The sequence below is a fragment of the Equus quagga genome, chromosome 19, assembly GCF_021613505.1.
Source record: "Equus quagga isolate Etosha38 chromosome 19, UCLA_HA_Equagga_1.0, whole genome shotgun sequence".
In the NCBI taxonomy this organism is placed as follows: Eukaryota; Metazoa; Chordata; class Mammalia; order Perissodactyla; family Equidae; genus Equus; species Equus quagga.
Window position 1 is genome coordinate 13,141,915 of NC_060285.1, and position 27,345 is coordinate 13,169,259.

Sequence of the window (27,345 nt, forward strand, 5' to 3'; positions counted from 1 at the left end):
ACCCCTGGGCCTCGTGAATTCTGTTCCATGTCCCCATATCATCTATTCAGAGAGTGAATTAAAACGCTTATAATAATAAGCAAATGGAATTAAACCCGGCTCGACTGGCCCCCAAGATGGGCAGGAAGTCCTGAGTGGCAGCATTTTCAGTTCCTTCCCCTTCCCATGGATTCCACCAGAACCCCAGGTTACCTGGTCCCCAGAAATGGAGGCGGCACTGGTCTCAGCCTCGAGGTTGCTGTCGCGCATCTCTTGTGGGCTGAATAGTGTCCCTCTAAAGTTCGTAGGTTGCAGTCCTCCCCCCAGGACCTCAGAATGTGACAGCATTTGGAGACAGGGCCTTTAAAGAGATAATTAAGGTTAAGTGGGGCCTTTAGGGCGGCCCTAAGCCAATGTGACTGGTGTCCTTATAGAAAGAGCAGACTGAGACACAGACATGCACAGAGGGACGGCCGTGTGCAGACCCAGGGAGAAGGCGGCCATCTGCGAGCCAGGCCAGGAGGCCTCAGGAGAAGCCGGCTCTGCCCACACCTGGTCTCGGGCTTCTACCCTCCAGACTGTGGGGGAATAAATGTCTGTGTGGAGGTCCCCCAGCCTGGGGTCCTTTGCTCTGGCAGCCCCAGCAGACCAACACAGCAGCCTTGCACAAGACAGTGGGCCCCTCCAGCAACACCTTTGATCCCCACCACCAAGTGTGGCCACAGGAGGACCGGCTGGGGCCTAGATAGCCCCGAGCCCCCATCACCCGCTTCCTAGCCCCTAACCCTCAGTTGTGCCAGCTTAAGGCCCAAGGCCTGAAGGGAACCCACAGCCTCCCTGCCCGCTGCTCCTGGAGTCAGGTTCCCCCTGACCAGGCTCTCAACACCCCCCGCCCCCTCACTGGACCATGCTGCCCAATCCCCCTCTGGCCTAGACCTTCCGACAGCAAGGTCTTCAGGGCACCCCCACCCTCCGCCAGGACAACCTCTCTGACAGCCACGAAAAGCAAGCTGGCTGCAACATGGCCCTGCAGCTCCAGAGGCCTGGCTGGCACCTCCCTTCCTTCCCAGGCGTTCGAAGCTGTGCAAGGACACTTCCCACTCTTCTTATCCACCCTCCCTCCCTCTTTCCATTCCCTCCCCGCCCCCTCCCTTCCTAGCGCGGCCCCTGAAGCGCAACTGACAGAACCTCTCTCTAAACTGGCTTAAACTGGTTGCCTCATAGGACTGAAAAGTTGAGGGGTAGATCTGAAGAGTTAGGTGTGGGCTTCAGGCCTGGCTGATTCAAGGGTCTCAGATGATGTCATTGGAACTCCACTTCTCTTTCCATCTTGTAAAGAGACTGTCTTCCTAAAGCAGGGTGGGGCCCATGCACCATCCAGAGTGCCAACAAAAACCCCCAAGGAGGATTCCAAGGGACTGGCGGAGACCTCTGCCCATTTCTGAGCTGTGGCTGAGCGGATGGGACATTCTGATCCACCAGGCCCGACTTGCAGGCCCTTACCTGGTATGGGGGGTGGGGGATGGGAGCATTTTGACCCCATCTACAAACCATGGGAATGTGTTCCCACAGGAAAGAGGCATCCTGTTACCAGATAAGGGAGATGGAGGGTGGGAAGGTCAATTACGGTCAGTCTCTGCCCGCTCCCTTCCACATGCCCTGGGGTATGCACATCGCTCCTGGCCGCACTCCCTCCCAACTCTGCCCTTCAAAGCTGTCTCCTCGTCCTCACAGAAAACAGCCGCATCCGGATGGCTCAGAGAGAGGTGGAGGGATTGTGGGCTGGGTCTCTGCCAGCGTCACAGAGCTGTAGGACCCTTTCATACTTCATAAGTGTATCAGGCAGCTCCCGCTGCAGTGATGCTGTGTAACAAGCAACCCCCAAGCTCACTGCCATCACAAGAATTTGTTTCTCTCTTTCACGGGTCTCTGGGTAGATCTGCTTCAAGCTGGAGGCTGGGTGGGCTTAGCTCCTGGCTGTGGCTTGCGTTTAAGCCCGCTCCCCTCCTCTTTCACCCCTTGGACCAGCATCTTCCTGGAGAATGTTCTTCCCATGGCAGATCATGGGAGTGCGAGAGGCCATGGCTCCAAGCACATGTGTGGCCTCTGTCCTGCCGCGTCTGCTCCCGTTGTTTTGGCCGAAGCAAGTCATGCGGCTGAGACCAAGACCAGCGAGGCAGAGACGCCCACCCTTCCCCGGGAGGGAAGAGGAGAGACGAGCCCCGAGTGGTCCAGCACAGTGGGAAGGAGGGCTCCCACGGGAAGTTTCGCTGAGGGCTGAGCAGGAACAGGGAGACTGGTGGTCAGAGACCTCGGGCAGAGGAACATAGAGACGAAGTGGAAGATAAACGGGAGACAGAACACAGAAGCCGAGTCAGACTGAACTCTGCCCAGCTCTGCCGCCCACTGGCTGTGCAAGCCTGGGCACCTGCCTTCACCTCTCTGAGCCTATTTGCTCCCCCATAAAATGGGGAACAATGATTCCTACCTCACAGGGGTGCTGTACGATCTACGTGAGAGAGGGGCTTGAGGAGTGCAGCTCTGTGCACAGGGTCTTGTTTCTACTCCCTCATTTAACCTTCCTCTGAGCCTCAGTTTCCCCATCTGTGAACTGGGAATAACAACATCTTATGGGATTTTGGGGGGTCCGGAGAAGCACTGTGTGCCACCCCCTGAGACATGAAAGGCACCCAAAACAGAGCCTCATTGCTGTTCCCTCCAGCCGGCATGTCCCCACGGGCTCCGGGACTCCGAAGGCCCATCCTCCCCAGGCTTGCAGAGTCTAGAAGATTTTGAGCTGCCCAGAAAGCAGCCACATGCCGCCTGCCTGGCTGTAGCCAGGACGTTCATGCCTCTTTCTGTCTGGGGAGCCTCTGATCTTCCAGTTCCTTCCTTTTTCTCTGACAGGAGTCCTCAGGGACTCCTGTCTCCAACCCCAGGCAGCCTGACATGCAGAGTGGAGAGTGTGGGAGTCGCACAGACCTGGGCATGGGGCCTTGCTCTGCACCTTCCTAGCTGTGTGACCCTGAGCAAGTCACCGACCTTGCTGGGCCTCCCTCCCTTCCCTTCCCTCTGCTGGAGCCTCTGCTGAGAGGAGAAGCCTGGAAGGCTGCACATCTGAGTCTGCAGGATGCAGGGGGACCTCTCCCTACATGGCCACAGGGCTTCCCAGAAGCTGCGTGTAATTGAATCCCATTTTCCGCACTCTAGGGGGCTGACAGTTGAAAGGAACCCACCCGAGGGCCCCGCTGAGATAATGAACGAGGAAGCCCGCATGCAAATGGGCCACAGACACCGGCCCGCCCCTGCAGTTTTTAAACCTCCTTAAGGCTGGGCAGCCAGACCTACACACGGGGAAGCGCCTGCCCCTTTGCAGCGCCTGGGAGAGCGCTGGCGAGGTTGACAGTGATGAGTGCGTGCCCAGCAGGGTCCTGGGACCCTGCACTGTCATCCGCGCATCTTCTGTCACCCGCCCCCCGCTGGCACCCACACTCAGTGACACTCTGGGCGTAGGGCGCAGCGTGAAGACATGAAGGCACCTGAAGACGCCAAGAGCCGCGTGTGCCACGTGCGCACAGGGACTGTTATCAGCAGGGAGAAAGCAGAGTGGGAGCTTGGGGCCAAGTGGGATCACGCCCCCCACCAGCCCCTGCCTGCCTCCCGCTGTCTCAGACCCCACGGGGAAACTGAGGCTCAGAAGAGTGAAGCTCAGCCTGCCCCGTGCACACAGCTAGGAAGCTGCAGAACTGTGCTTCCAACCTGCGTCAACCACAAAGCCTGTCCCCTGACAGCGTGTGGCCTCAGAGTCCACCTGTCCCCTCCCTCCAACCCCTCTGCCCCCCCCCACCACGCCCCTCACCTAGGTGGCTCTCCTGCCTCCCACCTCCTCTGCTTTGTTCCATCCTTGACCCATCTGCAGAGGTGTTTTTCCCACAAAAACCCTGCATGCGTTTCTGTCCTAACTTTGCCCAAGAACCTTCCGTGGCTCCCCATTACTTCTAAGAATCAAGTCAGAAGTCCCCAGCCAGGCACAAAATACCTCAAGCATCTGGCACCATCTCGCCTGTATGGTCTCACCTCTCCTTCCTCCCCTCACAGACCCTCAGCTCCAAGTGGGCTGATCTGCCAGCCCCTCCTGTGAGGAGCCTCCCCAACCACAGTTCCTTACCTCCTACCCTCTGAACCCCATGTGTAGCAGGCAAAATAATGATTCCCCTAACAGGTCCACATCCTATTCCCCAGAATCGTAAATCTCTTGTGTTACACAGCAAGGGGGAATTAATTAAGATGGAATTAAGGCTGCTCATCGGCCGACCTTAAAATAGGGAGAGTTGCTTGGATTATCCAGGTGGGCCGGATGTCATCACAAAAGCTCTTAAAAGTGGAAGGGGGAGGCCAAGGAGAAGATCAGAATGATGCAACGTGAGGAGGGCTCGGCTGCCTCCATTTTCCCATCCACAGGAGCAGCAGAAGCCAGCCTCACAGGCTTGCCAGGAGGGCTGAGGAATATCGAGCGCGGGGTGACTGCTGTGGCCTCACCACCTGCGAGATGGCAGGAGCATCTCGTCTGAGGGCAGATATTAGCATCTTCCGAGGTTTTCTTTTCTCCTGATGGCACATCCCAACTCCCACCGAGCGACAGTCTCTGTGTTTCTAATCGTTTTATAAGCAGGGTCTTGTCTCCACACATAGGCTGTTAACACCCAAGGGCTGGGACGGCCTTCATCACGGGTTTTTAAAAAAAATCATTCTTACTCTTGATGATAACAATAGCGAGGATTATTCCAATGGCTCTTGACCAGGGTTGATTTTGTCCCCAAAGGACATTTGTCAATGTCTAGAGATATTTTTGGTTGTCACAACTGGAAGGAGCTGCTGGCATCTAGTGGGCAGAGGCCAGGGATGCTGCGAAACATCCTCCGATGCGCAGGACAGCCCCACTACAGAGAATCGTCCAGCCTCCAATGTCAACAGTGCAGAGACGGAGAAATGGGGGGTTGTTCAGACACGCATCATGCGCTAGGCCAGTTTTAGATATTTTGTATCATGAGCTGTTAACCTTGGAACAACTTTGCAAGGTGGCATTAACATCCAAAAGATAAAAGTCAAGCTCAGAAAGGTCTAGGAACTTGTCCCAAATCACACAGCTGGAAAGAGGCCTTGCCCGGACTCCTCACGAGACTCCACTGTCTGCTCAAAAAGCCTGGGAGGGCCCTCCTCCTGCAGATTATGCAGTCAGAGCCGGGCCCAGCATCTATGGGAACTGATGAAGACCCTGGCACCCGGGCTCGTCCCATCCCATCAGAGGTGACGCCTTTCCTAGGGGCGTCCTCCACTTTCAGGACAAAAGTGTTGCACAGGAAAGTCAGCTTTTCAAAGATGTCACAAAGAAAGCACTCCCTGTTTTATAAAACACCTCATTCGGTTAGCTGCTTGGTCAGTTGGCGAGTCAAGCTTTACTGAGCACCGTGTGCCGAGCACTGTGTGGGGCTCTGACACGCTTTCCTGAGTCCTGTGGACTCCATGGACCACGCCCCTGAGGAGCTGGGGGCCAGCACAGCAGGATGGTTACGAGCACGGGCTCTGAGTCACACAGTCTGAGCGTAAAACTAGGCCCTACTAACCTACTAGTTGTGAGGCCACGGGCAATTTAACCTCCCAGGGCCTCGGATCCCTCAGCTGGACCATCACAGCCCCTTCCTCACAGGGTCCGTGTGGGCTAAATTTGCACAGTGCCTGGCACACGCCATAAATGTTAGCTCTTGGCATTGTGACCTGTTAAGGAGTAATAGGGAGAAGTCAGGATGAATGTGGGACCCCTCTCCACCTCCCCCCATCCCTCCTGGGTCTCTGAGGGTCGACTCAGCTCCCTCACCCTCCCTGATGTGCAAGCTCCAGGCATTGGGCAAAGTGAGAAGAAACGTAAAGGGGAGACTCTTTTGGACGGACATGTTAAAGCTGGACCACAGGGAACACAGCTACTTTTGGGTTACGTTATTGTACCAGTGAGGAAACTGAGGCTTAGAGAAGGGAAGTGCCTGCCCGTCCCCAGGTCACAGGACAAGACAAGGGCACAGGGGAGCTCAACCTTGGGCCGCCTAACTACAATTTTCCACTCTCCAAAAGCAGCGTGTGAGTCTCCCTTTCGCACAAGCAGTGGTGGAGGGAGTCAGTTTCTCTGATGCATCGGCAATAGGATTTGGGTCACAAAGAAACAGCAGGGCAGACACACTTGGCTGCAGTAAGAGCTGCTAGGACCTTTCCTGGCCCCCGTTGCCCCTGCCACGGTTTCCCTCCGGGGAGAGCCTCGGGCTGCTGCTGGATAAACTTTCCTATTAAACCGGACCCTGGTTCAAGAGCTCCCACCGGGCCGCAGCGCCCAGGTCTCCTGGCATTGCCCTGGCACGGTCCTCCCCCTCCCGCATCTGAACCCCTTGAATGAGCTGCCATCGGGGGAGAGCGGCCACCACTCCTGCACTGGAAGGTGAGCAGGGTGGGCAGACCGCCCAGCAGATCAAAGAACCCGAAGCACTGATGCATGTCTCCTATGCACCCAACCCCTGCTCATGAACTGTGCAGTTCCTCAGGTGCACCGTCCTTCAGGCAGCCGCTGCCTGTCCAGCTTCTCTTTGCCGTATGCCCCAACCCAGCTGCGAAGAAAAAACATCCAAGTTCCAGAGTGACTGACAGACCTGAGTTCTAGTTACATCTCCATCACGACTAGCTGTGCTACCCAGGCCAAGTTGCTCAACTTCTCTGAGTTCAGCAGGAGGCATAAGGCATAAGTGATGCCTTAAGTTCCCTGTGAGGACTAAGTGGATGGGAAAGGGACCTTGTAGACGGCATGGTCTCACACGGACAACTAGTGCGACCCTTGGCTCCTGCTGTCCCACGTCCTGTTCTAGGTCAAGGCCGCAGAGAGGAGGGCGGAGGAGGGAGATGCTCAGGGGACCCTTTTTTCTTCAGTGACATCTGTTTGCTTAAGGAGGGTGATGACACTCCCCAGGACGCCCTCGAGGTGTAAATATTTACCGATGGAGGGCTGTAGGAGGACCGGGGCCCCGGACTGGGGTGAGGCCCTGAAGAACATCCCCAGCTCAGAGGGCGGAGCCGGGGAGGCGGGAGAGGCCGCGAAGGGAGGCGGAAAGGAGAGGAGAAATCACACACAAATATTTGCTGAAGGAGAACAAATTCCACAAGTGGCAGAACTATTTTAGAAATGTTCTATTTGCACAAGAGTCGGCCATGCGGGCACCACGGCCCGGAGGGCAGGTGGAGACTGTCTACACAAACGTACACACAGGGCCCACCGCCACCTGAGGAGTCAACTCACCGCTGGGCTTCGGCTCCTGGACGCTTCCTTTCCATGTGACACGTAATTCAGGAAGTTAAGAGCAACGGATGGTCATTCCTGAAGCCCAGCCCGGTGCCAGCGCCTCCACGTGGCATTCCACGTAACCCCGGAGGCAAGTGTGGCTCCTGGCCCCACCTTTCCACGGAGGCCCTGGGCAGCCACCGCCCATTCACCCAACACCTGTTCCCTGGGCACCTTTGGGGGCCAGGCCCTGCTGCACGTTCCAGGAGGGAGCGGTAGAGGAGTGAGACACACGGCAATTCAGAGCATGACACCAGCAACGAGAAAAGTGGGGTGACCAGGCAGGGCACGAGGGGTGGCGAGAAGGGGGTGGTTTAGGGGGATTGTGACCCAGGCAGGGGACTCTGCAGGTGCAAAGGCCTGGAGGCTGAGCTGAGGACACTGGCGATGAGGGAGGAGGGCAGAGTCCCTGGGATGGCTACAGTTAAGGGGACCACAGCGGGGGGTCAGGGAAAACTATGCAGCCCAAGGCCCCTGTGCGTAAAGCAGGGGCGCGTTCGACCCTGGTCTGAGTCCAGGCTGTTTTACACAAAGGTTAGAGGACAGGATTGCAGCAGGAGAGAAGGACAGAGACAGAAGCCTGGGCTGAGATGCCCAGGGCAGGTGGGACCCAGGTCTCGTGGAAGCCAGCCCCGCTCTGATTGCCCCGCAGGACCAGGCACTGAAAGGGGATCCCACGGGGGGCTCAGACAAGCCCCGAGGAAGCCAAAGGGCCTGATTGCCTCCACGTGGCCTTGTCTGTGCAGGGATCAGAACGGCCTCTCTCCTCACCACCCCCTACCTTGGTTTCTCCCTCCTCCCTAGAGAGAGGCGCTCATCCTTTTGACCCACCCTGCAACAGCTGCCAAGCCCGACCCAGAGGCCTGCCCACCAGTGCTGAGAGCCTGGCCGGCCTCTGCAAGGGGCCCAGGGACACAGACCAGCTAACAAAGGAAGGGGGGCAGCGAGGCAGGGACAAAAAGCACAACCCAACATGGAGATGAACGAGGACACAAGAGCCACCCTCCAGGAGCTCCATCCGCCTGGAGGCTGCCCTGCGTGAAGTGGGCATGGAGCTCATGACGCGTCCGAGGAAACTGGAGAGGGCAGATCAATCGTCGTCTGAAACAACAGGCCGCCTCCCTCGCCATCAATGCACAGCTTGGCGTTGGCAGCACTGCCTGGCGAGGGGGCCAAGCCTGTTCCACCCGCTGAAGGTAATCTCCCCACACTGAGACCCACGAAGTTTGACTTAATAGTCCAGTTGCCATGGCAACCCTCACTGCTGGTTCTCCCCATGTCATTCTTCATCGCAAACCCTGCTAGGAACTTCTTGCTTCAATTGGAAACTTATGGTTGCCAAGGCAACCCCCTTAAGGCGCCCTGAGGATGCAGGTGGGCTGCAGGTGAGGGTGGGATCTGCCCACTGAGGCTGGGATGGCTGATGGTGGGCAGAGCCGGGGAGGGCAACCGTGGCGTGAGGTGAATAGGTTTGGGCCAGAAGAACATGAGGGCAAAAGGGGGACTCTGGAAAGAGAGGACAATGGCCTCCACAAACGCACTCACTCATTCACTCCTTTACCTGCTTGTAAGCCGTTCATTCACTCGCTCACCTGCACAGTCCGCCACTAGAGCCCCTGTTCCGTCTTCTGGCTCTCTTGTTTCCCGCAGGCTGGGTGGATGGAGGAGTGGGCAGAGCCCTCCACACACGTACACAGCCCACATGGAAAAGCAGGAACAGAAGGAGCACTGGCTTTGGAGTCAGACAGACCTGGGTTTCATTTAGACTCCTGACTCTCCTCATTTATCAGTAGAGGTAAGAACAGACCCTGCTTCTGAAGATATTGGGTGCAGGAAACAACCTGAGTCCCCATAACAACGCCCTGAGACAGGTCTGCACCTGAGAGGTACGCGGGCAGCAACCACGGGCTCTGGGTCGGTTCTCCAGTGGAGGCAGGGGGCCTCCAAGGGCTCTGCACAGGGTCGGGGGATGGGGCAGCGCAGAAATCAGGTCTGGGCCCAGACGGAGGCCAAGGGTGGGATGGGCCTCCCTCACTTGAGAGAGAAAGAGAAAGAGCCCCACGAAGGGATGGGGCAGGGGAGGGGGGACGGTGACGACACCACAGGACACAACAACATTCCAGGAGGGCCCCCCAACCCAGCTGTCCAGGCACGGTCTCACTTTATCCCAAGAACCCCACGAGGCAGCTTTCTTCCCCCCTATTTTGCAAATTAGGACACCAAGGCTCAGAGAGATGGAATAAGGTCACCCAGCAAGTAAGCAAGTTGATCCAGAATCAGCCGTGGGCCACGTTCCTTCCAAATGCCCCATTTAATTCTCACAACAGTCCTAAGGGCAGTTCCATTTTCCCCACCCCTCTGACGCAGAAACAGCGAGGCCAGGCGGCTCAGCTGGGATCTCACAGCTCCACCAGGTGGAGCCTTCCCATGCCCTGCTCCGTCTAAACTCCCAGACCTTGGACTGGAGACTGCCCTTTCCAGTCCAGAAGCCACCACGGGGAAGAGGGGTGGGAGAGGAACCCACGCAGATCCATCCTTCTCCCAAAGAATGGCTTTGCTGGGACCTGGGCCTGGCCCCGGTCAGGGTGGGGGTGTGGGGAGGGGCTTGTGCTGGGGCAACCGAGCTCCTCCAGCCACACAGAGGGTGGACTCAGGGCTGGGAGGCCAGGCAGGCAGCTGGGACAAGACAGCCCGTTTCCTGCTCCTTCACGGGAATTGTCAATACCAGACGTCCGGGCAGCACGGAACGGACCAGAAGCCCCTAGAAGTGTGAAGACCGAAGGTGGTGGCGAGAAGGAAGAGCGTGACCCTGGGAAGTGGGGAGTGTGTCCCCCACCCCCGCTCACCCGTCAGAGGGGAAACCACGGCTCAGAAACAAGTGACACATCCAAGGCTCACAGTGACCACAGGCCACGCAGACCCGAGACTCAAACCAGGTGCGTGGCCCTGTCCCGGGCCCCTCCGGCTGCAGGGGCCCGTTCTGGGTCTGAGCCCCTCTCCTCCTCTCTCCCCTGGCTGCAGGCCTGCAGCTGCGTGTCCTGCCACCAGCTCTGCCTTTGTCCTCAAACCCAACAGGCCTCGTCCTTCCCAGGAATCTGCCCCCTGCTCTCCTTCCCACCCGGAACATTCTTCCCCCAGATGGCCACTCACACTCCACGCAGGACTTTGCTTAAACGCCCCCTCCTCGGAGAGGCTTCCTCTGACCATCTTTCCTGAAATAGGCACCCCCTTTGCTCAAAATAGTCAGTTTTGGGGGTGGGGGATGGGGTGCCCAACAAGTGAGACACGACGGCCGTGCTGGGTGATGGGTACCTAAGGATCCATTGCTCAGTTCTCTCTGCCTATCCATACGCTTGAAATTTCCCATAACAAAAGTTTAAAAAATAATAAATAGAAATCAACACTCCTTCCACCTCGCTCCATCCCATTTCCCTGGTTTATCTTCCTCCGCAGTATTTGACCCCACCTGACATCCGTCACGTGCCCATTTGACTGTTCGGAGGCAGCCCCGTGACAGCAGGGGTCTGTCTGAGTCGCATCTGCACCCCACGGTCTGCCTCAGCAGCAGCCACACGGCCGGGGCTCAGTGGAGGTCTGCCGGGTCCACGAAAGAATGAAATACAGCAGTGGAGGCGAGTCAGAGCTACTGGAAGGGCAGGGGTCCGAGGCTTTGGGCCCGGGCCTGTCTTCATCACAGGTGTGGGACCGAGAGGGGCACAAACTTATGCTTCACGTAGTCATTCAACAAATGTTTACGGACACGCCTTCTTGCCAAGTCCAGTGCTGGCACTGAATGTGCCAAGTGGAGTCTCCAGAGAGGCCCCTGACTGCATGGGAGACGTGCTGGGGGCTGGGGGACCCTTGGAAGGGGAACCTCACCCAGTCTTGGGCCTCAGGGAGGGTTTCCTAAAGGAAGTGATGTGTGAGTTTAGTCTCAGGATGAGTAGCATTTAGCCAGGGGAGGAGGAAGCGTGTTCCAGGCAGAAGACACAGCACAGCCAATGGCCCAGCGTAGGACGGAGTGTGAGCACTGGGAGAACCGCCCTGTTCCAGTGTGGCTGCGGCAGAGAGCGCGAGGGAGGCCAAGGCGGGAGTGCTCAGAACAAACCAGAGTGTGGAGGCCCTGTGGGCGGGCAGAGGAGCCTGGGCCCCGTGCCAAGGGTGATGGAGAGCACACCCTGCACTGTCCCGCCTGCCCCCGGTCAGTCCCAAGGACACAGCAACTCATTTCCACTTCTGGGCTTTCATGCTTGTTGTTCCCTCTGCCTAGAAAGCTCTTCCCTGACTCTCCACCCTGGCTCGCCTCCTCCTTCCGGTCTAGGCAGGAGGATGGGCTGCTGAGAGGCTGACCCTGGGCAGCCAACAGCAGTGGACGCCTCCAGGACTACACGTCCCAGCACCCTCTCTGGGTCCTGCAGCGTCTGTGGCAGACAGCTTCGCTGCTCCCAGTTCTCCGCCTCCCGCAGCCACAACCTTCTCTCAGTGCCTTTGTGCGATCGCCCACCAGGGATGGTGCATTCTCCCACCACACTGACTAGGGCCTTGACCCTGAGACTTGCTTTGGCCAGCGGGGTGTGGGCAGAGGTGAGAGAGCCCCAGTTCTGAGCCTTAACAGGCACTGCAGGTTCCTCTTTGCCGCCTTGCCCTCCCACCATCCTCATGGGACAGAAATGTCCCAAGTCGCCCAAGGATGAGGCCTGCGGAGCAGCCCTGGAGCAAGCCCCCCTGAGCCCAGCTGGATCCCATGATCCCCAGCTGATCTGCAGACTTGTGAGTGAGAACAAATGGTTGTTATTTGAAGCCACTGAGTTTGGGGTTGTTTGTTAGGTGGCATTATTGTGACAATAGATGACTGATACACAGTATTTATACTCTAGTGGTTCTACCTGTTGAGTCCTCATGGTCTTATCCCACGCTGGACCACAGGACCCTCGTCGGCCTCATTCGCTGCTGTGTCTTCAGCGCCTGGCACAGTCTGGTGGGTGGAGAACTTCAAATACGTGTTGAGGGAGTGAATGAATGAATGCAACATCCCCAAGGGTCTTACAGGCAGCGGCTGAGCAGACCTGCGGGTTAGGAAGATGAGTGGCTGCTGTAAGAGGAAACGGAGGCAGTGGGCAGCCTTCACAGGGGGGCCAGTGAGGAGGCCCTTGTCATGGTCCAGACGGGGACAAAGATGGCCAGGACTCCAGAATGAGCAGAGAGAATAACCACAAAGCTGATGCAGCCCGTCCTGTAGGCCAGGCTCTGATACAGCCACCTCGTAAATCCCCACAACCACCATACAAGGCCGGTACTTTGATGGTCCCTACTTTTGAGAAGAGGAGGGGCCCACCTGGTGGTGCAGCGGTTAAGTGCGCACGTTCTGCTTTGGCGGCGCGGAGTTCGCCAGTTCGGATCCCGGGTGCAGACATGGCACCACTTGGCAAGCCATGCTGTGGTAGGTGTCCCACATATAAAGCAGAGGAAGATGGGCATGGATGTGAGCTCAGGGCTAGTCTTCCTCAGCAAAAAGAGGAGGATTTGCAGCAGATGTTAGCTCAGGGCTCATCTTCCTCAAAAAAAAAAAAAGAAGAAGAAGAGGAAACTGAGGCACAGAGAGTCAGTAACCTTCCTGGGCAATGCAGCAAGTGAGCAGCGGCTCCCAGCCCAGCTGTCCGGCCCTGGAGTCCCTGCGCTGACCCCTCCACCATGCCCTTGCCTCCTGTCTCACATTTCAGAGCAAAGATCAGTGGGACCCCAAGCCGTTGATGGCATCGAGGGGGGCCGAGAACTTCGCCCCCAGCATGTGTGGGAGGAGGGGGTGGGGAGGAAACCAGGGAGAGAGTATGGTTGCTTTTTGTGGTTTAATTCAACCTGCTGGGTCGCGCCCCTGGATCAGCTATGGAGCACAAATGCCAGGTCCCAGAGGCCCCCTTCCCCGGGGTGAACTGGGGGGAGGCAGAGAGGCGGGGGTTTCGGCAGCCCACGCAGCTGCCCTCCCACTCTCTCCTTCCTTTTCCCCCCGAAGAGTTTGTGGACGGTTCATCCAAAAGAGCTGATGACCCGGGTGTGGAACACCACACTCTTCTCCCAGGACTAGAGATGAAGCAGACAGAGAGCTCCTCAGTGACGGAATCTCAGGCAGAGGCAGAGGCAGCGAGGCAAACCCGGCGGGGGAAGGGGGTCCCTGGGGAGGCGGCAACAACGCATGTGGGTTGGGAACCCCCATTCGTGCGCGGAGGAAGCGTGGCGAGCAACGCTCCCATCTGCTCAGCTCTTTGCAGTTTACAGAGCGCTTTCCTACACGCCTCCAGGGCCAGTGCCCACGGCAACCTCGCAGGAAGCTGTCCTCCCCACGGAGGCCTGAGAAGACTGAGGCTGTTGACTTTTCGGAGCACACACAGCCTTGAAGGACCAGAGTGGGGACCAGGGCTGGTCTGATCGCCACCTGAGCTGGCTCTGCTCTGCCGACGTGGAGATCACTTCCAGGAGCTGGAGACTCGGGGCAGGCTGGTGTCCTAAGGGGTGGGGGGGGGGTCAGCCCACGCGGGAGCCTGGTGACCCCCTGGGGAGTCCGGGCACTGGGAAGGAGGTCGGTGCCCTGTGGATTTGTCTCCGTGGAGGGAACCACAATCTTTAGAACGAAGCTCACCTTCAGAAAAGACTCTCAGAAAGAACTCGGGTGATAAAGATGCTCGGAGGACGGAGGTGAGAGGACGATTAAGAGGTGAGGGGGCGAGGTAACCTCCTGCGGAAAAGCTGCTCAGGCCGGGCCTTGAGGAGAAGCCGGTGCGGAGAATTCTGCCGGCAGAGCTCAGGGAAGCTCCCAGCTCCTCACCACCCTCTCCCCGCTGAGACAGGCAGCGCTCCCTTCTCGAGGCACCCTGGACGGACCATGCTCTGCACACATTGCGTCACTCGTTGGTGATATTCTGCTTGGCGGTTTCTGTGTCGGCCTCGCCTACTAGACTTGGCGCTGCCCTCTCATTCATTCGTTCACTCATTCCTTCACCCACAGGGTGCCTAGCAGTACTGGGTGCTGGAGATCCAGTGACAGGTGGGATGGACAAGGTCGCGTGGATAGTGGTGTGAAGGGTCAGGAGAGAGGGCTTTCCTGTGGCCTCACACCTGGACACCTGGCTTTCTCGATGAGGAATCCAGGTGCTAGAATCTTCCAGCCAAGAACTTGTTACAGTGGCCCCCTTCCTGTCTCCACAGCAGCCTGGCTTTCCCCCGCTGCAGCTTTGTTCCTTTGGCTCCAGACGTTGCTTCCTGTTAAATTCAGATCTGCCCACCACAGAGGAACACAGTGGCCTTGTCCATCAGGACTCCTGGTTTGTTCTTGGTTTTATCTGTTCCAGCACCTAGTCCAGAGCCTGGGAGGTGTTTGATGAGTGGACACAGACGAATGAGTACATATCTAGGTGAATGCCTACTAGGTGCTGGGCATGGGGCGAGGCGATGGAGATATGGAGGTGGATCGGACACACTGTCGCTGGCCTCGACAGGCAGAGGTCAACGAGGCGCAACACGATGCAATGAAGAACCACCGTCAATGTGCTCGCTCCGATATTCTGAGTATCATTAACCACAAAGAGCATCTGCTGAGCTGAACTAGACCAAACGCCAAAACCGTTTCCACAAGCCAGTCAAACCCTCTGACACAGGGTCACCTTTCCCGTTAGTGGCTCAGAGGCACATTAGGAGGGAGAGACACAGCAGGGTCTCAGTGTCCGTCACTCTTATTCCCACCTCACAGTGAGACAGCTGAGGCTCGGGAAGGTCACATAGCTGGGAGAAGGCAGAGCTGGGGAGCAAACTCAGGCCGATGAGACGCCAGTGTGTATGTCCTTCGACGACAGCCCAGCTCCTGGCTTCCCCAGGCAGTTGGAGAAGGCCCATCTGCAGCAGGACAGAAGGAGCCCAGCCCAGAGACACCCAAGGCCAAGAGGTGGGGACCAAACAGGGAAACAACAGCTTCCTCAGGGCCCTCCCAGCTGATGTCACTTGTGGGCCCGAAGTAGGTCACGTGATCCCCCTAGCTGCAAAGGAGTCTGGGAGGTGGGTGTGTTCCCTGGGCTGCCACAAACACACTTGAGTTCTTTTGAAAGGAAGCGGGAGGATGGACACGGGTGGGTGGGCAACTTGGCTGTGCCTGCCTCATTTTTGATGATGACAAGTAAGATGACAATCACTACCGTGATCATCATTGTTATGGCCATTCCCTGCCTGTCCCCGGCACACCCCCAGCCCCATGCCAGGAAGGCACTGTCCCCCATGCAGCCCACCACACACACACACAGACCCCGCAGGAGGGACTCCCTGAGCCCCCAGTGCAGCCACTCAAGGCACAGGTCACAGGGGCCCCTTGCCAGACTTGGGACCACTAGAGCCTAGGGCCCCAGGACGTGTCCAGACAGGTCCCAGCCCCACCCCTCCACCAGCCGCCCCAGCAGGGACAGCTATTTTGGGAGCAGTTGGCTGGCAGGTGGCACCTCATGACAGCAGTTCTCACTCAAGCCAGGCAGACCCTGGCTGATGCCCTCTGCTCTCTCGCCTCCCCTTCTCGCCGCCTGGCAGCCCTCACTCCCAAGCCTCATGCCCCCCTGCCCCCTCTCCCACCATAAACCCCTCCCAAGCTCCTCTCCTCTCCTCTCCTCTCTCTCTCCTGCCTCCCGGTTCCATTAAATCCAATGTCCCCTGCATCCCGAACAAGGAGCACAGCACTGATGCTGACACAGGGGAGCCTCTCCTGTCCACCAGGCACCAGGCCACTCCTTCACCGCAGCATCTCATTTCACCATCAAAGCGAGCCTGTGAGGCAGGCCCCATCCCGGCCCCGTTTTACAGACGTGGAAACTGAGGCATGGAGAGGCTGAGTCACTGGCCCAAGACCACAGTAACAGCAAAGCAGGGATTCAAACCCAGATGTTCTGGCTCCTTCACCTCCAGGTCCACGGCCCACTGCTCTTGCCAAGGGCCTGCGTGGGGCCCGAGGGACACGGAGCTGAAGAAGGAGCAGCAGCTGTTCTTGAGCTCACGGTCCAGTGGGGGCGCGGCGAGGAGTCAGCCGCCTGGATGGATGTGGGCACCTGCTCTTGGGCCATCGCTGTGCTGGCAGCTGCAGGACTGGAAGGGAAGGAGCCGTTGGCCAGGAGAAGGTGGCCTCCTGCATTGGAACTGGCCTCAGGAGAGGGACCAGCCTGAGGGTGTGAGGGTCCAGCAGGAAAGGTGGCACGGGCACAGGGCCGGGCAGGGGTGAGGTGTGGGAAGCGCTGGCTTGGCCCCGAGGGTGAGCACTGCCTTCAATCTGCACCCCAGGAGCCTCACTTGTGGCGACCTTGTGCCTGCCCCACACACGCCACCAGGGGAAAGTGAGGGACATTAACCAGGGTGACCTGTGAGGGTGGAGGGCGAGGCTGAGCAGGACCAGGGCCAGAGAGCAAAGGCCACTTCCCTGGCTGGCCAGAGGAGGGCGCAGCTCCAACGGAGGGGACAGGGGCTGTGACCTCAGCGGGGATGCAGCCAACTGAGGCAGCCCCGAGGGAGGGAGCCAAGAACGCACACCCCAACCCCGCTCCCTTCCTGCTGTCCATCTCCCATGAGCCTGCACCGCACCGTGGTCAACCCCAATGGGGAAACAGAGGCCAGGGAGCCCCTCGATGCCGGCTGTGGCGGGCAGAACGATGCTCTTCACAGGGATCCATGTACACATCCCTGGAACCTTCCATGGCAAACGGGACTTTGCAAGTGTAATTAAATTAAAGACTTTGAGATGGGGAGATTTCTGGATTATCTTGGGCCCAACGGAATCACAAGAGTCCTCAAAGAGGGAGGCAGGAGGGTCAGAGGCAGGGAGCAGAGATACGAGGATGGAACTTGAGGGTCAAAGAGGCTGGAAGATGCTCCGCTGCTGGCTTTGAAGATGGGAGAAGGTGCCACGAACCAAGGAAAGCCAGTGGCCTCCAGAAGCTGGAAAGGACAAGGAAACGGGTCTCCATAGCACCCCCAGATGGAGCCTGCCCTGCCGCCAACACCTTGACCTCAGCCCTGAGACTGATTTCGGACTTCTGACCTCCAGACTGGAAGAGAGTAAATCTGTGTTGTTTAAGCCACTAAGTTTGTGCTCATTGGTTCCAGCAGCCGTGGGAAACCACTACGCTGGCTCCACAGGCCGCCTCCCAGGACAAGGAGCAGGGAGGGAAGGGCGGGCCAGCTCTTGAGGGGCAGGCGGAAACAGCCAGCACAAGAGCGAAGGCACAGCCGGTCACACAAGCACGAGATGTGTTTAGGCCATGGCGCCCCGTCCACTGGGAAAAGACCATAAGGTGCACAGGTGGTGTGTGGTGGCAGGTGGGGCCCGAGAGGGCGAGACAGGAAGGCCTTGAAACAACACGAAACAGAGGAGCTTGGGCTTTCTGCTCTGGCAATGGGGAGCCATGGGAGGTTCTTGACCAGAGAGCAGCTTGATCAGATTTGGATTCAATCAGAGGGACTGGACAGGAGAGGGGTGGGCTGGAAGGACAGGAGGAGGAAGCTAGTTGAGATGCTGTTGCCATCTGCTGGCTAGCCCACAGGAAGGGCCCTCCAACACAAGCAAGGGGCCGGCCTGTGGCTTTGGGTCTCCTTTCGGCAGCTCTAGCCATGGCCCATTGGTCCCCCGGCCACCTTCACACCCATGCCACATTTCACCTACCACATCCCTGACCTGGGGACCAATGGCTGCTCCTCTCCATTGATCTTCCCCAGCCTTCCAGGTCCAGCTCCGGGGCGCCTCTTCCAGGGAGCCCTCCCTGATGAGCCTCTAAAGCCATAGGGACTTCAGGAGCCATCTCACCCAGCCCCTCCCCTGCCCTCCTCCATCCCTCTTCACCTCTGCTCACAAAGCCCCACTGCCTGGGTTCAAATCCCAGCGCTCCACTTCCTAACGTGTGTCTTACCCTCTCCGTGCCTCGATTTCCTCGTGTAAAATGAGGACAATGGAGGCAGCTACTCGGCAGGGTTGTTGTGAGGAGTAAACAGACACTAACGCAGCGATCGCTCAGCACAGCGCCTGTGGGTGCGTGGTAAGCAGCCAGCAAGCGTGGCACTTGCTGTTAGGATCTCGGGCCTTCCTGGGCTGAGCGCAGCCTTAGGCTCACTCCCTCCCTGGCCCAGCCCTGCACCTCGGGCCACCAGCACGCAACTAATCCATCTCCTGCATGGCAGCAGCTGTAAATACCCGAGGGCAGAGATCACGTCCCCTGGGCTTTCCCGCCTTTGGCCAAGCAGCCCTGTCCCTTCTCCCTTCTCACATCCCCCTCCCCCCACACTGAGGCTTCCGAGCCTTTCCGCACAAGCTCCTTCCTCCAGCACATTCCTGGCCAGGGCTCGCTGTGGATACAAGCTTCCTTCTCCACAGCTCGCTGGGCTCCTGCCAGGCCCCAGGGACACTGAGGCAAAGAAGGTGTCATCCCTGGCCACAGCAGCTCTTGCTGTCCTTGGAGTCTCTGGAAGCAGGAGTCCCGCTCCAGCAGCTGGACAAGAGGAGGCTCAGGTGTAGCTGTTTGCCTGCTGTGGTTGGAATTCCATAGTTTTCTTCCCTATAATTCTTGAATTCTAGTTCTCGAATTGAGTTTTGTGGCCTGGCTTTGTGGCTGCAACTGGACCATAAGGTCACTGAGGGCAGCTCCTCGCCTCCTCCCATCTTATCCCCCATAGCACCTGGCGTGCCAAAAATATTCCAGTCAGCTCATGGGCCACAGACCCCAGGACCTCAGAGCCTCAAGGGGCCTCAGGGACCAGCTGGTTGGATGCTCCCATTTCAAAGGTGGGGGAGCTGTGGTCCAGAGAGGTCACATGGCCGGTTCACGGCCATTTCCAGCGCGACTCCCCAAGGGATCTTCTGCGCGTTTCCCCAGCCCCAGAAGGGCCTGTTTATCTCCCTCAGGCTCCGTCCCCAAGCCAAGTCCCCATTTCTCACAATTTTTTTCACCAGCATCCTTTGTCACAGGGCCTTGTCACTCTCTGGACATCTACACATTGCGATGTGATATTGGGGAAGTGCTAGGATCCCAGACTGCATCTACAACATGATCACAACTGCACCGAAAGGAGGTCTGCATGTGAATTAGGACCGGGAGGAAATACAGAAAATTGGCAGTGGGCAACCTAAGAAAGCTGGTGGGATTCTAGGTGATTCTTCATCCTTCCTTCCTGTCTTTTCATTTTATCATTGCCTTGTTGCTCTGAAACGGATGCACAAGGAAGGAGGTGCACCCAACACCTCTGCACGCCTGTTCTGCCCTGGATGCCATGCATGGTGCTCACGTGGCTCGGCTGTACGGCTGCAACAGTCCTGTAAAGCTCTGTCATCCCCACCTTGCAAAATGAGGAAAATAGGGTTCCGAGATGTTTAGAAAAATTAAGTACCCAGTTTGCATAGCTAGTAAGGGAGAGGCAGAATTTGAACATGAGATTTCCAATTCCAAGTCTAGTGTTCTTCCCCTAAAAGTAGAGCGGAGGTGGAGAGATAAGGAAGGTGGGAAAGAAGGAGGGAAGGAGGGAAGAAGGAAATAACTAAATATGCTACATTAATTGGTTTGTCCCAGGCACACATAGTGTTTAGTATCTGGATGGATGGATGGAAGGATGGAAGGATGGAAGGATGGAAGGATGGATGGATGGACGGATGGACGGATGGACGGTTGGACGGATGGACGGATGGAAGGATGGAACAATGGAAGGATGGAAGGAGGGAAGGATGGATGGATGGATGGACAAATGGATGACCGGATGGGTGGATAGATCAATTGATCGATGGATGTATGGATGGGTAGACGAATGAAGAGACAAATGGATGGATGGATAGATGGATGGGTGGGCGAATGGATGCATGAAAGAATGGATGAATGGGTGGATCGATGGGCAGATGGATAGATGGATGGACGGATGGACAGACAGACAGACATCAGGCAAGTAGTGGTTCCCAGGCTAGGAGCAGAGTTATTTCCACATGCCTCTCAGTTCCTGTCCGAGAGGCAGGGATAGGGTTGCATGGGAGACAGTGGTCTGCGCCTGGGCCCCTCTGCCTGGGGGAATCCTAAACCTTTCCCCGCTTCGCCCTTGCTCCTGAGGTGGTGAACGGGAAAATAGGAGAACAGAAAAATGACAGGTGGGGAATTGCCACTAACTGGTCCTTGAGCAAAGGATGTTTCCCCAGTCCCTCCTCCCCTGTTTGGAAAGACTGGGGGCTGCCTTCCAAGGAGGTGGGGGGACCTGGCGAGGGCTGTGTTCCTGCCCTGATGGGTTTGGACACAGGAAGGCGAGCCGGGGGCAGAGTGGGGGCTGGGAGAGCTGAGCGGCTCAGCAGAAGGGTGAAGGGAACTGCACGTGGGCTGGGAAGCGAGAGAGCACGCCCCGCCCAGACCTGTGTGGGACGGGCCTGGTTGGGCGGCAGTGGCAAGGGGACAGTAAGAACAAGGGCCCCTCACAGAAAATGTGAAGCTGTGGTTTGGGGTTCAGTGCAAACCCTCCCCCACGCCCACCCTCCTGCCAATCCTCAATCGTCTGCTGCCCCATGTGGGAGAGAGGGATTTTGTGAAAACTGAGGAAGAGGCCAAATTCCACATCTGGGTTGATGTCCACATAACAGAGAGAGCGTGTGAGATGGGCAAGCTCCAGAAGCCCCATTAAGTCAGAGGAAGCAGGAGCCTGAGGCTCTGGAAACTATAGGGTCCTTTGGGGGTAGGCTGGTGGAGCTGCTGTCAGGATGTCCAAGCGCAGAGGGCCCAGCTGACCCCTGGATCACACAGGTGCTAGAGACGTTTTCCTTGCATTTTGGGAAGCCGGGCAGAAACATCGTCTCCTTGCCCTTCGCAAGGAGGCAGAGGCCAGGGAGGTCGCCCGCAGGCCCGCAGCGGAGGCAGGGCCAGAGCCCAGCCAGCGAGGCCGCGTTAGGGAGGCTGGCAGGTGAGGGCAGGAGGGGTGAGGCAGGGGCCTCCAGGCCTGGGCATCAGGGGACAGGCCTGCAAGACAAAGGCTGCAGCAAGAGGCCTGGGGACAAAGTCGCTGCTGTGTGGACCAAGTTCTAAAATAAGCCCGACTCACCGCAAGTCTGGTCACCATGGCAACGAGAAAGTTGCTCGGCACCGTCACTGGCACCGTCACCATTACCGGGAGGAGCCTGCTATGACCAGGCCCAGGGTAGGCACTTTCACACACACACTGTCCCACTGAGACCCTCATCATCGTCACTCTGCCGATGGGAGCATTGGGGTTGAGACCGAGGCTCCCGCCAGGGTCACACAGCCCAGGTCTGTCTGGCTGCTGGTCCAGCAATGGATGGGGACTGGGAGGCCTGGACCCAAACCCCCATCTCCCTCCCTCTCTCCCTGCCTCCCGGGTACCTCTGAGCCTCAGCTCCCCCCATCCCACCCCAAGCATGGTCAGGGGTGGGTGCCGGCGTGGGTCTGCGTCCCTCCAGGGTGGTGGGGGAAAACGGGCATGAATCCCCATGAGCAGGGACTCTGGGACTCCTGTAGTAATCTCCTGCTCTCTGGGCTTAATTACAGCGATGGCCCCCGTGGGATTCGTTAATAGCGCTTCCCTGTGGCAGTCGTGTCAGACAGACTTAGAGCTAACGCTTTATGTCTGCTCCAAGCTTTCTCATCCCCTCTTCTAGAATCAGGCCCTGTCCCCTGACCACAAGGACAGGGTATGACCCAGGTCTGACAATCAATCATCGCCCCCTTCTCTCTGGCAAGTGTTACTGGTCCAAGACAGAAGGACTGACCCAGCAGAGCCAATCAGAGAGCTCCCCTGGACTGATGTGTGGATACCGAGGGAAAGACGTCCTTGCTTTCTCCGTGGGGGTGGGGAGACCGCTGAGTTAGGACTTCTGGTGACCTCGCCCCACATACTCTGGAGAAGGTGTGAACATCAGTCAGGCTTCAGCGACAGACAACAGAATGTATTCTAGGTAATCTAGGCAAAAAGAGATTTTTTTTCTTAAAGGCTTTTTTAAGTGGCTGGGCACCCAGGAACAAGTGCCCAAAACACAGCCCAGAACTGGGCCACCCAGGGGGCTGTGGCTCCTGCCTCCACCTGAAAGCTGCGGCATCAAGAAGTCGCCGCTCGGCTGCCAGCTCCAGAACCGCGCCTGCTCTGCTGCGACCCGCACAGCAGAACGGCTGCTCTGCGCCCTGTTTCTCTCCCCACGAAACTCAGTTCCAATTCTAGTCCACGCAGTGCTCTTCCCGGCAGGGTTGCTGTCACAGCCCGAGGGCGACCTGCAGGAGACTCTGGGAAGCAGCGCTGTGGAGCTCTGCAGCTCCTGTGGCACAGGAGGCACGCTACACGGAGGGGCAGCCAGTGCGGCATGTCCCACAGGCAAAGTCTGACTCTCACCCATCACTGTCACCCGAGACGACGCAGTCACAATGCCCCACACTGCCCTGCAGCTGGGGTCGGGGACCCGAGGTCCAGCCTGGGCTCTGCTGCCTCCTCGCTGTGTGTCCTCCACTCCAGCAAACCCCACCTCCCCTTGGGGCTCAGTCTGTTCCTCTGTCATTTGGGGATGGAGAGACCTGTCCCAGATACATCTCTGAGCGGTTATGAGAACAGGTGAGGAAGGCCTGGACACGGTACGGACCTGCGCACCCGGGAAAGTGGTTACAACTCAGCAAATGGTTTTAACCCAGAGGAAAGTGAACCCAGAGATGGTGAAATGACTGCCCCACACTCAGGTTCAGGCAAAAAAATGTAGAGAACTGGAACGTGAGATGGTGAATTCTCCCTTAGGTCTTGGGGGATGGGGCGAGGAAAGAGCAAGGGTGGGACGACTCAGGAGGAGGAGGTGGTGGTGGTGGTGGGTTGGCGTAAGTTATCCTGGCTGGATAGCGAATTTTCCCAAAGCTCAGTGGCTTAAAAATCACAAACACTTATTAACCCCATTTCTATGGATCAGGAATCTGGGCCCGGCCTCATTGGGCTCTGGCTCAGGGCCCTCACGGGGTTGCCATCAGGGTGTCAGCAGGGGCTGTGCTCTCACCTGAAGGCTCGGCTGGGGACGGTTCACTTCCCAGCTTGCTCACACAGCTGTGGATCAGCCTCAGGTCCCGGCTGACAGTCAGCCAGAGGGAGGCAGCTCTCAGCACAGCGGCTGGCTCCCAGCAAGCAAGAGAGCAAGAGGAGGAGCCCAAGACGCAAGCCACTGTCTTCTCGCAACTGAATCTCAGAAGTGACATCCCCTCCCTTCTGTCGTATTCTATTTATCAGACTCAGGTCACTAAATCAGCCCCCACTCAAGGGGAGATTGACACAAGAGGGTGTCTACCACGAGGTGGGATCACTCAGCCATCTGAGAGGCTGCCCACCTCAGGCCTTGAAGGAGAGGCCCCCATCCCAGGCCCCTCCGCCTCTGAGAAGAGGGTGGGGTAGGCGAGGCAGGGGAGGTTGTTCCCATCACCTTTGCACCGAACGTGCCCAGCCCTGGGTCCTGCAGGTAGAAAGGCTGAAATAAAACCATCTTTGGCTGCCATCCCTTCCCCTGCAGGGTCAGCCCCGTAGAAAGGGGAGGAAGACAGAGGTGAGAGAATGAGGACAGAGGACAGGGTTACACACATCAGCAATGGCAGCCCCACAGCCACCCCTTAGATCAGGCTTTCCCAATACAACAGGAGGCCCCAAGGCCCCAAAAGGCAGCATGGTGTCACGCAAGGAGCACTGGACTAAGAACCAAGAGGTCTGGGTTCTGACCCTGGGTAAGCCCCTAACTGGCTCTGTGTCCGTGAGCAAGTCACATGCCCTCACTGGGCCTGTGTCTCCAGCTGTAACACAGGGAGGTGATCTGACATTGCCCAGCTTCTCTTGGGCTCCAACATTCCAAGTTCTCCTCCATGAAAAAGGGATCAGGACTAGACGGAGGCAACCGAGGGGCTCAGCCTGGGCCTCCACCTCCTGCCCCGAAGGCGACTGCCCCTGCAGCCATTTCCCTCCCCTCCATCCTCTCTCCTTAGTGTCTGACTCCCTGATCTCCCCTCCTGGCCGGCTTTCTCTGTCCTCACACAGCCCAGCCCACCCCCAACCCCATCCACCCTCCTCTTGCCCCTCCCCACCCAGAGCTGAGCCGGATGTGGCTACACTGGGCTCCAGGAAAGGGCTGAGCAGATGGCTGGACCAGGGATGCGACAGTGGCTGGAAATTGGTCACCTGATGCCCAGGGTTGGCGCTGGAGGCTGGCCTCTGGTCTTCCTCCCCAAGGAAGGTGGGGGAGATGCTTCTGGACCTGAAGCAGCCGCTCTGACACTCCTCCCCCCTCCCCACCCCAGCACTGCTGCTGAGGAGTGAGTTCCATGTGGGGGCTGGAACAGAGCTGTCAAAGCAGCACCCAGGCTCCCAGGTGCGGGGCTTACATAACTGATGCCACCCCCGCCCCCAGCCAGCCCCTCGGCTCCATCTCCAGGCACAAGGCCACCCGGTACCCCACACCGGCCTTCACAGGGTCCCTTCCTCTTGGAAGACCCCATAGCACTTATGTCCTGGAGGCCCTGTGTGCTGACACTGACATTCTTTTCTGGGCCTTCTCCCCTGAGGCAGAAGCGTGCTTTGTGCTAGTGTCCAGGAAACCTAGCGGATGCTCAGTAAATTTAGTTCAATGAACTAAAAAAGTCAACAATAATAATAGAAACACTCAGATAGTATAGACCACGTGCCAAGTACTCTTCTAAGCACCCTACACACTTAATGCATTTACTCCTCATCATGGCCCAGGACTGTAGCTACTATCAACATCTCCACAACAGGGACGGACGGGTGAGTGAGCGAGTGCTGCGTTCCTTCCATGGGCAGGCATGACCCGAGAGCAGACCACCAGCAGGCATCAAGACCCATCACACAGCGGGAGAGGATGAGAGGGTGGGCGAGAATCTGCTCCCTACAGCACACATCTCCTGATGACCACAGCTCCCCAGGGAGGCAGAAAGGGCAAAGGTATTGTCCTAATCCCCATTTTCTGGATCGTTATCAGTCAGGATAGACGAGGTTAAACTGTGTAACAAACAGCCCCCAATCTCAGTGGCTGGAAACAACAAAAGGTCTATTTCTCACTCCTGGGAGAAACATGGCCATTAGAAGGGGGGGACAGGGCTCTGCCCCATGCCGTCCTTGCTGAGGAACCCACCTGGAACTTCCTGTCCCTGCTCAGGACGAACGGGGTTGGAAGAATAGTGCACTGGTTGTGAAAGGTTTCCACCCAGAGGTGACCTGCGTTACTTCGGCTCCTGTTTCAGTGGCTGGAGCATGTCTCATGGCTGACTCGAGGGCAGGGATGTGTAACCTCCGGTGGGCGCAGAAGAGGGGAAATTGTGGATTTTTGTGAAAAGTGTGGTTAAGTGTGCATTTGTGGAGTGTCTGCTCTGTGCTGAACACTGGAAAGAAAACACCGAATCCAGCAGAGCCCAGTGCTCCCAGGGCCCACCTTCTGAGGGGGAAACCAACAAACAGGAGGAAATTACAATCCAGTGAGACAAGAGCGCTGGCAGAGGAGAGGGGTGCTCAGAGGGGCCCTGGCCCGGGGAACAGCAAGGGCTTCTGAAAAAGGAGACATCCAAGCTGAGCAAGGCTGGCCTTCAAACCCAGATCTTCTGTAACAGGTGGAGAGAGGGGAGATCTCGAGGCCTTTCCTTGGGGAACCCACCAGCCCCAAGACCTCAGCTTGCAGAGCAACCCCATGGGGAAGGGAGTCCAGCCTTAGCACCCGGTGCCCGCCCCATTATGGGGCACTTCAGCTCTTCCCTCCTGGGAAGGAACAGGAAGAGGGTTTCCACCAGGAACGGGTCGGGCCTTCCCGGGACAAGGACCCCTGGAGAAGGAGGGGCAGAGAGGGAAGGCCAGCCCAGCCTCCCCACTGGAGAGGACACCCTCCTAAGTGCCACCAGCCCCTTCTAAAGGGAGGGGTGGACTTGAAGTTGGGGGGCTCCAGGAGCCCGGAAAGATCCTTAGATTCGCCAAGGCTGTGACGATCATACCCGCAGGAGCCTGAGGGCTGGGGGCTAGACGCAGCTGGGGCCCACCCAGGAGACCAGGTCACCTGTTCATCCCTAATTCTAGTATTTGATGAGTCTCCATATGGGAAGAGACCCCAGAAACTGTAGGTGTGGTCGCCTCCAGGGAGGGAAAGTGGGTGTCTAGGGAACAACCTGGTGGAAGGGGGCTGACTTTGACTTTTGCATTTTCCAACCTAAACAAATAAAAATTTTTTAACAGTTGTTTGACTTGAATAAAAATTTCTGAGTCTAGCCTCTTAAGCCTCTAAGATTGTAAGATCCCTCTAAAACTAGATTCTGTGATTCTCAGAGGCCGTTGGCACAGATTTGGGGGTCAGACATCCCTGGGGCTTCACCCATTGCTGTGTGACTGCACCTCGCGGTGCCTCAGTTTCCTCGTTTGTGTCAGAGACGAGGACACCCGCTTCCCCCAAACATTATCAAATTGAACGGGGTGAAGTCAGGCGTCTCCCCCGGCTCTGGCACCCGGCAAAGCCTGTGTCTAAACAAGTGAGCGGTGGACACCCCGGGCCTGGAGGGGGCGGAGCGTTCCCACACTCGGGAGGGGCGGGAGGCGGCGCGGGAGCCCGGGCAGCCGCGTGGTGCTCTGGCGCCCCCTCGCGGACACCGTCCTCCTCACACCCCTGGGAGAACTGGGGCCCGCTTTTACCCAAAACCTGATGCTTGGGGTGAAAAAAGGCCCAAGGCCAAGGCAAGAGGCCCACTGGCCGCTTTGGGCCCCCGCCCGATGTACAGCCCCCGGGAACGGCCGGCAGCTCCGGACGCGGCTCAGCACGCACAGCGCGAACCGCCGGCGCCCCGGGCGGGTCCAGGCCGCGCCGCCACGGCCCCCCGCGTGCTCCGCCCGCCCGGTCGCGCTAGTCCTCCTCTGAACACCCGGGGACGCGGGCCCGGGGAGCTCCGCCGCACGCGGGGGACACCGCGGAAGGGGCGGCACCGGGATGCAGCCTCGGCGCAGCCCTC

General features: G+C 57.9%; 1 long non-coding RNA gene across 2 annotated transcripts; it reads left to right on the forward strand.

The window, feature by feature from the left end:
• Positions 1-7,537: 7,537 nt before the first annotated feature.
• Positions 7,538-17,452, forward strand: LOC124230455 (uncharacterized). Of its 2 annotated transcripts, none has more exons than XR_006886183.1 (8): positions 7,538-7,622; positions 8,159-8,550; positions 9,005-9,149; positions 10,083-10,290; positions 10,808-12,124; positions 13,365-14,670; positions 15,096-15,287; positions 16,289-17,452. It is a non-coding gene; the product is annotated as an uncharacterized LOC124230455 (long non-coding RNA). The 2 variants fall into 2 exon arrangements; XR_006886184.1 differs by having other exon boundaries at positions 10,808-11,051.
• Positions 17,453-27,345: the final 9,893 nt, after the last annotated feature.